We start from the raw sequence: 13,130 nt of genomic DNA, 5'->3' as shown, positions 1-13,130 counted from the left end.
TTCAAGATCAACTTCCTAGTTTTAACAGTGACACAATCCTTCAAGAATCATCTATTTCTCTGCTCACAAGTGCCTATAACCAGCCTTGGTATTGGATATTTTCTGATCTCTTTTGGCCCAAAAGAGTACATGTGCTCGGTTTCATTCGCATCCGTCACCAAACAATGAATTATTTGGTAAACTGGGAAATCCCAATAATATTTAAATACTGCATGTTGCTATTTTCCTCCCAAGTCAATTTACATTTTTTAATTCTGGAAATAAGGGACAAAAAATATTAGTACACTGAAAGAGATCTAGAAATGTGTCATGTTAACAAATTAATTGCCAAAGATACAGTATGGACACTTTCCACTTTATTAGCTCACAAACATATTACAATAAAAATGCAAAAGAGGAAAAAGAAATTACAAGTTACTCACCGTAGTGACCAACAGTCCCCTTTCCTCCATACTGCATGGGCGTCCCTTCCTAGGGACGGGAGACAGAACCTTTTTCACCAGAAAAAACCCCTTCCCCTTTAAATTTAGAGGCGCACGCACAGGGGTGTGGCACTAGGAGCATGCGCTACCCTGACTCCGCACAAAGGCGCCACTCCTTAGTCCCCATTGACGCGTCGACAAAGTTCATTATTGCCTAATGACACCAGTATTATTAGGGGGGAGGATGGTGGGACGTATGGAGCAAAGGGGACTAACAACGTTAGTCACTACAGTGAGTAGCTTGTAATTACTCTTATGCCCCGTACCCTTTCCTCCATACTGCATGGGCGATGATAAATGAATTTAGCCACAGGGTGGAGAGGAGACCAACCTTATGCAAACAAGCGCCTTAGAAACGTCTGTCCGAAGTCCATGTCTGACTTAGAGTCGGCATCCAAACAGTAATGCTTGTAGAAAGCTGACGGGGTGGCCCAGCTAGCTGCTTGCTTAAGACTTGCCACGGAACCTGAGGCCGGAATGCGATGGCTGTGGCCTTGGCCCTGAAAGTATGGGCGTGCATGTCGGTTGACAGCGGCTTGCGCTGCCCCTCATGTGCCTCTTAATGGCCGCAACTAGCCACCTTGATATGGAGGCCTTGGATGCCTGATAACTAGATCTGGAGCCCAAAGGTGACCAAAGTGCATCTGACTTGCAGAAGCCCTTGGGTCCTATCCAAATAGAATGTCAGAGCGCGTCTGACATCCAGACAGCGCAAGACTCTCTGAGCCTAGTCCTTGTTGTCAGCGAAGAATGTAGGTAGGACCATTTCCTCGTTTAGATGGAACGCAAAGGGTACCTTAGGTAGGAACGCCGGGTGAGTCCGCAGGACCACCTTATCCCTGTGGAAAATGGTATAAGATTCTGAAGCCACCAGAGCCTGGATCTCGATGACTGAGCTGATGCGAGACCTACTAGCAGAGCTGTCTTGATGGTGACCAGCCTGATGTCTGTGGAGGCCATTGGCTCGAAAGGTTTGTGCGCCAGGGCGCCCAACACCACATTGAGGTCCCACACAGGGTGTGGCTTTTTAATAAGCGAGTAAAGCCTAACCAGGCCCGCCAGATGTTTCCGGATTATCGGGTTTGCAGAGGAGAATACCTCCTCCTCCGAACTTCTGTAGGCCCCTATGGCTGCGAGATAGGTGCAACATGTGTCCACCTCTACGCCTGAGCGGGCAAGGTACACCGATAACGAAAGCACATCGTCGAGCGTGCACGTCAGGGTATTGTTTTCCTTAGAGCCTGCCCAGTGACAGAACCTGGCTCCATTTACTCCTGTATTGGCCCCCAGTGGCCTTGCTCCTAGCACCCTGGATGATCTCCAGGTTAGCCCAAGATAGGTTCAGGTGTTTAAGGGTGATCTGCTCAGGAACCACACTGCGAGGGCAAGATTCCGAGGAGCGGGGTGGAGAAGCCTGCCCCCCTGCTGGCACAGGAGAGGTGCTGGGCCCAGTGGAAGGTGAATAGGTGGTTGGTCCGAGAGACTGAGCAATTCGGAGAACCACGGTCTCACCAGCCACCAAGGCACTATCACTATGATGCTGAGGTGACAAGTCACCTTTATCTTGCGGAGTACCCTGGGGATCAGGGGTGTGGGCGGAAAAGCATATGCTGTCATGCCCTCCCATTGAATCTGCATGGTTTCGCCCAGGGAGCCAGGGCCTAGGCCATGCCAAGACGCGAACGGGTGGCACTTCCGGTTCCTCAAGGAGGCAAATAGATACACCAGAGGATGTCCCCATGTGTTGAAAACCTCCTGCAGCACCTAGTCCAATTGCCACTCGTAATTGTCCGCTCCCAGCCTGCTGAGTCTGTCCGCCTCCAAGTTAGTCTCCCCCGGGAGGTGGACAGCCCTGAGGTAGATGTTTTTCAGGGCCCAATGCCACATGCTGATCGCTAGGTTGCACAGTCGAGGGGACTTCGTACCCCCTTGCATGTTGACATAGTACTTGCTGGTGGAGTTGTTGCCCTGGATCAGGATGGTCCTGCCCCTGATGAGCAAAAGGAAGGCCATGAGGGTTAGCCAAATGGCTCTGAGCTCCAGCCAGTTGATATGAGACTCCTGCAGGGTCCAGACTCCATGTATGCTGTGGCTGTCCAGAGTGGCACCCCAGCCCTCTAGGGAGGAGTCCGTAAGTAATGGTGAGCTGCGGAGTCGGCTGCCGGATTGGCCTGACAGTAGGCAGATTGCAGATCTTGGACCACCACGCAAGGTCCGAGTGGAGAGAAGGTGGTATGCTGACCGGCTCCGCTTGGGAGCCCCTCTCCTGATTCCATGAGGCTGCGAAGTGCAGCTGCAGTCTCCTTATCTGGAGCCTCGTGTGTGGCACAGCCAAGAGGACCACTGCCATGATACCCTGTAGGTGCTGGTACCACCAAGCCGAAGTAACTGGTCTGGTAAGGCAGAGCGTAGTGGCCGTAATCATCCTCTGAGGGAAATACCTTCTCGGAGCTCGTATCCAAGATGAGGCCCAAGAAGGTGAGGCTCTGCGTGGGCTGCAGCGGAGACTTCTTGAGATTTATGGTAAACCCAAGGTCGTGGAGGGTACTCATAAGCGCAGCGGAGGTGTGGACAACCCCCTCCTGGGATCTTGCCTCGACAAGCTAGGCGTTCAGGTTCAGGTAGACAGGTGGCCCTGGGCCCTGAGGAGAGCTGCCACTGCATTCATGAGTCTGGTGAATACCCTGGGGGCTGAGTTGAGGCCAAAGGGTAGCACTTTGTACTGGAAGTGACAGCCCATGATCCTGAAGCGAAGGAAGGAGCGATGGGGCTGTAAAATCGGGACGTGTAGGTACGCGTCCTTCAGATCTAGGGAGAAAATCCTATCACCCTTGTCTTGTGTCTCTACAAAGAGTGCTGATGTAACCATCTTGCATTTTTAAAGAGGGAGGGAGAGGTTGAGGGTGGAGAGGTTCAACACAACTCTCAGGCCAGCCTGGTTCTTTTTAAGTATGGCGAAGATCCAGGAATAGAAGCCTAATCCTATCTGGGAGGTTGTTACTTCCACTGCCTGGTTCTCGACAAGCAACCGGCTCTCTGCCAACAGAGTTGCCACCCCAATCTGTGGCAGGGGATGGGAGGAAGGAGGAGAGGGGGGTATAGGTAGGCAGTAACCCGTGGATACTACTGAGAGGATCCACGGGTTCGTGAAGTTCTGGCGCCAAAAGTGCACTTGAGAGGCTAGCCGGCCCCCACTGGAGAAACGTGGACCCGGGACGGACGCGTAATGCCTTTTTGCTCTCTGAGGCTGCTGCTGAGGAGGGTGGTGGACTGGAAGAAGCCCTTGGTTCCCCTCCCCTCCCCTTGTGTTGCTTGCGCTGGTGCTGAGTCGGCGAGCGGTCAGGTTGTCTCGACCTCTGTTCCTGGAATCCTGAACCTGCCAAACGCCCGCCCCTTATCAGAGCGTTGATGCAACTGGGTGTACGCCTTGGGGCTGGCCTTCGTAAGAATAGATAAGGAACAAGTTACTTACCTGTGACTGTTGTTCTCCAGCATGGGTCTGGCATGGATTCACATGCTCATGAATATTCCCCGTCGTCAGGCTGGGAATCCTCGGTAAAGAAAAAATCAGTATCAGTTTCATTTCTGATCTGTCTTTCGTAGTAGTAACCAATCACTGATCTCTGCGTCATACTGACCACAGCTAATGACTGCCATCTCCCTAAGCGCCGCCTCTGGCAGCCATCTTCAGATTTGGTAGCATGTGAAGTGGCAGTATGACCAAGTGAAGAGCCACAGAGGGGTAGGCGGGAGGGTTCGCATGTGGATCCATGCCAGACCCATGCTGGAGAACAACAGTTACAGGTAAGTAACTTGTTCCTTCTCCAGCATGGGGTCTGGCATGGATTCACATGCTCATGAATATAAGAATACATAGCAGTACACACATGCACAACCACAGGAGGTGGCAACAGGCTCAACATTAAGCAATACAACAATTCAACATTAAGCGTCTCTTACCTCCTCACCAGGCTCACCTTAAGCGAACAGGTTGCACAGCACTGCTGGGCCGACCCTGGAATCCCGATCGACGCAGTAGAATCTCGTGAAGGTGTGCGTCGACCTCCACTTAGCAGCCCTGCATATGTCCAGCAGGGGCAAACCAGATAGGAACGCCGTAGTAGCAGCGATCGCTCTGGTCGAATGGGCTCTCGGGCGGCCTGGCAGCGGTCGGTTAGCCAACCGGTGGCAGTGCATGATGCAGCCGGAGAGCCATCTGGAAATAGAAGACTTCGAGAGAGCCTTCCCTTGATTCACAGGTCCAAAGTTCACAAACAGCTGTGATGTCCTCCGAAAACTCTTCGTGCGGTCCACGTAGAACTTCAGCGCTCTAGCCACATCCAGGGAGTGCAAAGTCCTCTCGGCCGGCGACGAAGGAGACAGGAAGAAAACGGGTAACACCAGGGGCTCGTTAAGATGGAAGTCCGACGGCACCTTGGTCATAAAGGAGGAGTGCGTCCTAAGCACCACCTCGAGGCATGGAAAGTCAAGTACGGTGCTTTGCAGGATAGGGCCTGGTTCTCTCCCACTCGTCGTGCGGAGGTAATGGCCACCAGGAATGCAGTCTTCCACGACACAAACTTCATCGGTGCGGAGTGCATCGGCTCGAATGGGGGCCCCATGAGCCTAGTCAGCACCACGTTAAGTTCCCACGCCGGGGCCGGGGCCTTCACTGGCGGGAACGACTGGAACAGTCCTTTCATACACTCTTTCACCAGTCGATGGGACCACAGGGACGTCCGTCCTGTGGTTCTGGTATATCTGGAGATCGCCGCCAGATGAATCTTAATGGAGGCATGGGCTAGCCCAGCCTTTGCCAGCGATAGCAGGTACGGCAGCACCTATGGGGCCGTAATCCGTAGGGGGTTGATCTTCTGTGCTCGGCACCAGATGGAGAACCTCTTCCACTTGTGACCGTAGCATTTGAGAGTCGAGGATGCCCTGGCCTTTGCAAGAACCTCTCTGCAGTCGGCCGGTATATCGTACCCTCCAAACTCTAGCGCTGCAGGAGCCAAGCCTGCAGGTTCAGCGACACCGGGTCGTGGTGGAAGATGGCGCCTCCTTCTCTGGAGAGGAGATCCGCATCCGCCGACAGCTTGATGGATGGGGACGTTGACAAGTCCAGAAGGTCCGGGAACCAGATCTGCCTCGGCCACGCCGGCGCGACGAGGATCATCCTGCACCGGGACCTCTTGAGCTGGTTGATGAGTCGCAGCAGCAACGGCAACGGAGGGAACGCATACAGGTATAGGCCGTCCCAGGGGAACGAGAACGCATCGCCCATGCTTCTCGGCTGGGGAAACCTGCTGGCGAACCACTGGCACTTCGAGTTCGTCGCTGTTACGAACAGGTCAATTTGGGGTTTGCCCCATCGTCGGAAGAGTTGATCCACCTGATCCTGGCGCAGCTCCCACTCGTGACACGTGCGCAGCTCCCTGCTGAGCGAGTCGGCGATGGTGTTTCTTTCTCCTGCCAGGTGGAAGGGAACCAGGAACATCCCCTGGGCGACCGCCCAGTGCCACATATCCTGTGCCTCCTTGGATTGGGCTGGGGATCTGGTACCTAACTGCTTCCGTATGTAAAACGTTGTCGTGGTGTTGTCCGTGAAGATCCACCTTGCCCTTGAGCGACAGGAGGAACGATTTGAGAGCCCAGAACACGACTCGGAGTTCCAGGATGTTGATGTGCAGGAGCTTCTCCTCCGGGAGCCAGAGGCCTCTTGCGTGGAAATCTCCGGTGTGGGCGCCCCAAACTTCCAGGGAAGCGTCCGTCGTCACAGTCTCCTGGTACGCCAGCGTCTGAAAGTCCTTGCCCGCCCTGAGGTGCGCTCGAACGCCCCACCACTGAATCGCCCGCCGGAACACCTCGTTGAGGGAGACCCTGTCTTCGAAAGTGCCCGTCGCCTGCATCCAACGGGCGTCGAGAAATTCTTGAAGAGGGCGCATCCGTAATCTGCAAAGGCGCACCAGGTAGATGCAAGAGGACATCATCCCCAGGAGGGACTTGATGGACCTCACCTTGGCCACGTCCGTGGCTAGCAGGCGCTGCACTTTCCCCAGAATGGTCTTCGTCCGTTCTTCCGACGGTGCCGCCAGGCGCCTCACTGTATCGAGCTTCGCTTCCAGAAACAGGGCCACCTGCGACGGCACCAGGTGGGACTTTGGGTAATTCATGGCGAATCCCAGGTCTGTGAGTAGCTGGACGGTCCTCGCAGTGTGTTCGACGGCGAGTTCCCTCGTCCTTGAGCGGATGAGCCAGTCGTCCAGGTAGGGGTAGATGTGAATCCCCTGCAGACGCAGCCGCGCCGCCACTGGTGCCAGGCACTTGGTAAAGACCCTGGGGGCCGACTTCAATCCGAACGGCAGTGCTCTGAATTGGTAGTGGCGTCCCTGGACGACGAACCTGAGGAACTTTCGGTGACTTCCGAGGATGGGAACGTGGAAGTATGCATCCTCCAGGTCCAGCGACGATAGGAAGTCGTCTTGCTCCAGCTGTCCCAGCACGTGCTGGAGGGTGACCATCCTGAACTTTTGTGACCTGATGTATTTGTTCAAACGACGAAGGTCCAGGATGGGACGCCAGCCGCCCGTCTTCTTCCTGACGAGGAAGTACCTTGAGTACACCCCGGAGCCTCTTCGGGACGGGCTCGATGGCACCTTTCCTGAGCATCGCCCGTACTTCCAACAGCAGTTGCGAGACGTGATTTTCCTTCCTGGCCACAGGTGGAATGTGAGGGCACTTCTTCAGGAATTCGATAGAGTGTCCTCTTGCCAGGGTATCCAGCACCCAACGATCGGTGGAGATGGACTTCCACACGCCAACGAACTTCGTCAGCCGGCCTCACACCGGGGTGCTTCGTTGGGGGCCCGAGGCCACGGCCGGTTCAGTCCTGCTTGGAGGTGGTGGCCTTGCCGCCCTGGCCACCTTGCCGACGAGGCGCTCCCTGCTTGCCGCGATCCCTGTAGGCCTCCTGAGACGAAGAGCGTGCCGCCTGGCGGTAGGACGACGAGCCACCGCTGGATCCCTTGGAGGCCCCCCCCGTCTGCCTCCGGAGCACCGAAAGGGCCGTCGTTGCTAGAGGGCTCCTAGAGCGCGGGCCGTCTCCGTTTTTATGGCTTGGAGGGATTCGTCCACCGCCTTCCCGAACAAGTTGCTACCGTCGAACGGCATGTCCAACACCCTGGTCTGGACGTCCTGACGGAAGTCGGTCGCCCGGAGCCAACCCCGTCGTCGTAGGCAAACTCCGTTGCCCAGCTGGCGGAACCCGGTATCGGCAATATCGGTTGCCACCGTTATGGCGTGGTCCGATGCCACCTCGCCTTCTTGAAGTACTTACAGGGCCTCGGACCTCTTGTCGTCCGGTAGGAAGTCCAATATGGGGGCCAGCTTAAACCAGAGCTCCCTGTCGTAACGGGCCACGATCGCCAGGGCGTTGGCCGCTTTGATCGTCGTCGCCGCCGACGAAATGACCCATCGCCCCATGGCGTCCAACTTCTTTCCCTCGCCGTCCGGAGGGGAATTCGACGTTGAGGCTCCTGACCCCGCCATTTACTTCTTCGCCACCGCCGAGACGACCGAGTCTGGCGTTGGCTGGGACCTGAGGCACAGGGGAGCGGTCTCGGGGGACCCGATACTTCTTCTCGTACCGGTCCCGTTTGGGTGGTGCCGTGGAGGGGTTCTTGAGTACCGACAGGCCCTCCTCCCAGATGTCATGGATTAGAGGCACCGCAATGACAGTCTTCCTCTTGGCCTCCCGGCGCTGATAGAGGAAACCTTCCTTTTTCTGCTCGCCCTGGCGATCATGGCATGGAAAGATCTTGTCGGGCGGAGATGCCCATGCGACGGGATACCCGTTCCGTCGCCCTCAGAACCCGTCGTCGAGCCCACCGCACCGGCATCTCCCGAATCGTGGGAGGATGAGGATGGAACTGCAGGCCTCACGGGGGGCGAGCGGAGGAGAGGGTTGGGTCCTCCGTCGTTTGTTCTGAGGACTTCCCGACGGGCCAGGTTGCGGGTCCTCCGGCCTGGGCCGTGGTAATCTCGTCCTTGTCTCAGAGCATAAGGACTGGATCGCAGACAAAATGGCCGCCGAGCTATACTGAGGCCTAGGTTCCGGCTGTGCCGGAAGGGAAGGCTGCTCTTCCTCACCATCGTCGTATTCCTCGGTTACCTCCCGAGGATCTTCCTTGCGGGACTGAACCTTCTCGAATTGTACTTCGAGATTCCTCATGACCTTGGTCAGTTCCTCCTCTGAGGCCGACACCGAGCTCGAGGAGGCTACCGTGCCCCCCCCCCCCCTTGTTCCATCATGGTGGCCATGACTATGGGCTGAAAAGAGGATTCCCCTCCTTGGCGGCAGGGAAACTCTAGTCCCGGAGGCAGTCTCCGCTGGCGGGGTCTCTGCCGGCTTGGCCAGAGTCGCCACGATCGCCTCGATGGAGGCCTTTGCCTGCTGGGTAGGGGCCTTCACCACCTTAGGTGCGTCCTGGACCTTCTCCTTAGGGGGAGGGGTGACGCCTCGCTCCCCCTCTCTCGGGCGGGGCTCCTCCCAAAGCTTACCCGGGGTCTCGGACTTCCTCTTCCCCGAACCGGAGCGCGGGTTCGTGGTTGACGATGCCGGGGAAGGTGCGCCCTGCCTGGCGACCAAAGAGCCCGACCTTTCGGCGCTCCCGGAGCCAGCGGACTCGCAGCGCTTGGCCTGGTGTTGGGCCCCCGTCGCCGGGGCGCCCGCACAGGACTTAGAAGCCCGCTCGGACCCTTTCTTCTTCTTCTCACTCGTTGAGCCTTTCTTCAACCAGCTGGCGAGACGAGATCGACGGTCCCTCATGGTCCGCGCTGACAAGTTCTTGCAGAACTGGCAGTCCTTCTCTACATGAGTCTTGTTCCCATGAAAACAGTAGAGGCACTGCGAATGTTCGTCCTCCTTAAACACATTCTGCAGCCCGCATCCAGGGCAGCTGCGAAACAGCTTGGGTCCGGGTGACAAACTTGCGTCCTGGGCCATCTCGAAGTAGGCCGCGAATCTTCTGGAATCCTCCAAGAGGTTGATTTCGACGAAATCTTCACCCTTGAGGGGCGTAGGAAAATCCTGCAACGGGTACCCGTTAACGGGAGTAGAAACGGTGGAGCTTGAGGCTCGATTATCCGAAAAAATCAGAAAATTCACCTGAAAAAGCGCGAAACACGCAGTAAAAGCTCGAGAGCTAAGCACGAGGACTCCCAACACTTGAACGTGCGGTAAAAATCTGAAGATGGCTGCCAGAGGAGGGGCTTAGGGAGATGGCAGTCATTGGCTGTGGTCAGTATGACGCAGAGATCAGTGACTGGTTACTACTACGAAAGACAGATCAGAAACGAAACTGATACTGATTTTTTCTTTACCGAGGATTCCCAGCCTGACGACGGGGAATATTCATGAGCATGTGAATCCATGCCAGACCCCATGCTGGAGAAAGGGTTTGCAAGCTGTTATTCTCACCAATATGCAATCCTGGACTTCGGGTTGAACTTTGTAGCCCAAAGCTAAGCCGTCCTTCTCATGTCCATGGTGATGCAGATGGCCCGGCAAGGAGGTATCGATGTGGGCCACTGTGGACTCCATGATGTCCTGCGCTACAAGCTTGGCTTCTCCTAGACCCGCCTTAAAGCGTGCCTGTCTCTGCGCTGGGAGTTTCGGAAGTAAGTCAGATATTTACCACCACAACCTCTGGTTAGCCGCTGCAAGCATGGCATCAGCGTTGGCTTGACGCAGGGAGGCGGAGTGCAGCTTTTTTCTGTATGCCTCTAAGATAATCTCCTCCTTGCCTAGCAGCGCTGAGGACGAGGTGGCCGAGGACGACTGAGGCTTAGAGTAGAGTGACGCTGCAGTGATCACCGACAAGTGCGGCTGGGGGTGCATTGATAGCAAGAGTGTTGTTAGGCAGAAACCTGTGCAGTTCCCTTAGCGACCACTGCAAAAGATTTAAGACTACAGGTGTTTGGTAGTAAACCCACTTGGTAGCAGTCTGCACCACACAGATTCACTTGGTAGCTGTGGCTGAGCATTCAGACTTCCCTCAAGAAGAGTTAGGCAGTATATAGAGTATACACAATAGGTACAGAGATACAGTAGCACAAGCAAACACTGACCAGAGCTTTGGTGTAAAAGTATATAATTATTTATTTAAAGACACACTTGTAAATTACACTAGCAAAAAGAGGTAAGTAAAGATGAAGGTCGTTGCACTGCCAGGAAAGAAACCAGCCGCAGGGTTCTTCGGTTGAAAGGTACTACACTTCTATTCGCGGTAGTGGTAAACCGTGGTATTCCGGTTGCCGGGGTGCTTGGCACGGGCAAGGCAGCCACGAGATGCTCCAGGAAGGTGAAAAGAAGGCAAAACTGGTTATCCCCACCAGTCAAAGGAAGAAGACTCTCCGGACTGGAGATCTCCTCTGTCCTCGGGAAAAGTGAATTAATATTAAATAAATAATTATGTTCGAGGCTATGGGAATTAAATAATTAAAGTTGGTAGCCTCGAACAATGGGAAAATCCCATAGAGATATATTCGCAGTCAAATATAAAAAGTAGTATCCACTGCCACCAGACAAAACTCGATCAGGGGGGACGGAGACGTGCCCCCTCAAACAACAGACCCCGGGGCAATCAAATTGCCCCGACCAGTACGTCCACAATATGATGGTTTGTACTGGTTTCTGTTCATAATTTGGGAGTAGTAAAGCCAATGGTGACTTTACATGCCCTGGGAGACAGTAGTCAGTCCCAGGGTATGGAGACTATGTTGGGGGGTCGCTACGACACCCCCTGGGTTACGGCACGGAGGGTGCTGTGTAACCCCCATCAAAAACACATGAAACCCTATGGAGTAAAAGACCCCATAGCCCATAAAACACATGGAAAGACAAAGGAACACCTCAAATCATGTCTAGGAGTGGGAGTAAAAGAGTCTCACTCTTAGCAGGAGAAAAGAAATAAACCCCAAAAAATCCAGCAAAGCTGCTGGGGGACTCACTAGGTTTGGGAAATTAGCCTTTACAGAGAATTCTCCCTAACAAGTGTATCCCCCTCCGTCTATACTTGGCATTGAGGGGCCAATTTACAGGATGTGCAGCGTGTGGCTTCAGCCAACCCTTCTTGGCCAGAGCGACATCATTCTGCATCAGTACACCCGTCTTGGTAGGTGGTCGTAGGGAGAGGACCTCTGCCAAGACCCCCTCCTCAAGCTGTTCTACCTCAGGATGAGGAAGGCCCAGCAATTCTGCCAGACCTACAAGCCTGTCATAAAAGGCCTTTGCTGAAGACAGCGTGTCAGGGTCCTCCTCCTCGTCAGTATCCGCCTGGGTGTCCGGCTGGTATGCCGTGGGAGGAGGGGTGCTGCGCTCCGTGGTCTGCAGTGTGGAGAATGGAGCCGGAGACTGCAGCGGAGGTTGGCTCGGAATCGCCTGCAATGGGGGCGGATTCGAAGGAGCCGGCAGCAGGGGACCCGCTGGGGTCTGCGTTGCCGGAGCCATTGGAGGAAAGACTATAGGCACTGGTGGAGTGACCAGAGGGAGCAAGTCCCTGACTGCATGCCTTAGGATGGCACCCATCTGGGGGGTTTGCATCAGCCCCAAAAACCTTTCGAAGAACCTGTCCTAGGAGGCAGGGGGACTGAGTGGCTGGGGGCTGCTGGGGCAGTCTGGGTTGCAGGGGGAACCTGCCCTGCGCTACTGATGGATACACTGTAGGCCACATACCTGGTTGACACCAGTCCTACCTTGAAACTCGTTCACCCGCCTGCTCTGTTCCTAGGAGTGGCATCGGACGAGCAGACATGTTTGGCGCAGCGGCCATTTCGTCGGGTTGCGTGCCAGTATCGTGGTGGAAGGCCCTCCGGACACGGCCTCAACCAAGACCCTTGGTGTTGGAACATGAGGCCTATCCCGCACCTCAGGTCTAGGCCTGGGAGGCGTATCGCCCTCGGCATAGTAGTCGGTAGTGCTGCATGCAGGTGCCCCCTCGGACATGGAGTCGGTAGTAGGGTGTAGACCTGGTAGAAGAACCTTGCGGTCCCTCAGCACTGATACCGCTAGGGTCCGAAGACACCTCAGCCATAAGGCTGGTAGCTTGGTCAGCCTCAGTGCGTGTGCTGGTAACACAACCCGAGAGGTTCCACCCGCTTGGACGTTTCCTCGGGAAGGAATCGCCCTTACGGGGTGCGATGGAAAATAACAGCCCTCCTTTGGGCCTCCATTTCTGCTGGACAAACTTCTTCGAGTCCTCCTGATGCGACGCTTCAAAAAGTTCTCTCCACCTAGCTGGCCTGTTCTTTAGTGCGCGTCGAGTCAGAGTCGCATGCAGTGCAAACTTCCAAGCCGTGGTCAGGGCCAAGGCAGCGGAGGCAAAGAGAGTGGGGGTCAGTAGTGGGAAAGAGTCCCTTGCAGGCTGGACACCTGCTGAGACCTGCTGAAGTTGACATGCGCCAGGGAGGAGCGTGACACCGACGGACCAAGTACCTAGATTACAAAGACAAAAAGATAAGGGAAGAGTCCGGGGAAGAGCACGTAGAAATACATGGCAAGGCCAAACCCAGGAGCGCTGGTGGAATCGGTCTGTTGCTGTCAACGCGGAAAAGAGGACTGGGGAGTGGCGCCAGTGGGCGGAGTCAGGG

The 13,130-nt window shown here is 55.4% G+C and overlaps 1 protein-coding gene across 1 annotated transcript in view; it reads right to left on the bottom strand.

Annotated features, from left to right (window-relative positions):
- The window catches only part of AP3B1 (adaptor related protein complex 3 subunit beta 1), a 2,743,269-nt gene that overhangs the window by 2,027,974 nt on the left and 702,165 nt on the right, over positions 1 to 13,130 (bottom strand). The window lies entirely within an intron of this gene.

Source organism: Ambystoma mexicanum, chromosome 6p, assembly GCF_040938575.1.
Source record: "Ambystoma mexicanum isolate Mex_15411 chromosome 6p, UKY_AmexF1_1, whole genome shotgun sequence".
NCBI lineage: Eukaryota > Metazoa > Chordata > Amphibia > Caudata > Ambystomatidae > Ambystoma > Ambystoma mexicanum.
This window is presented reverse-complemented; position numbering and strand designations above follow the sequence as displayed.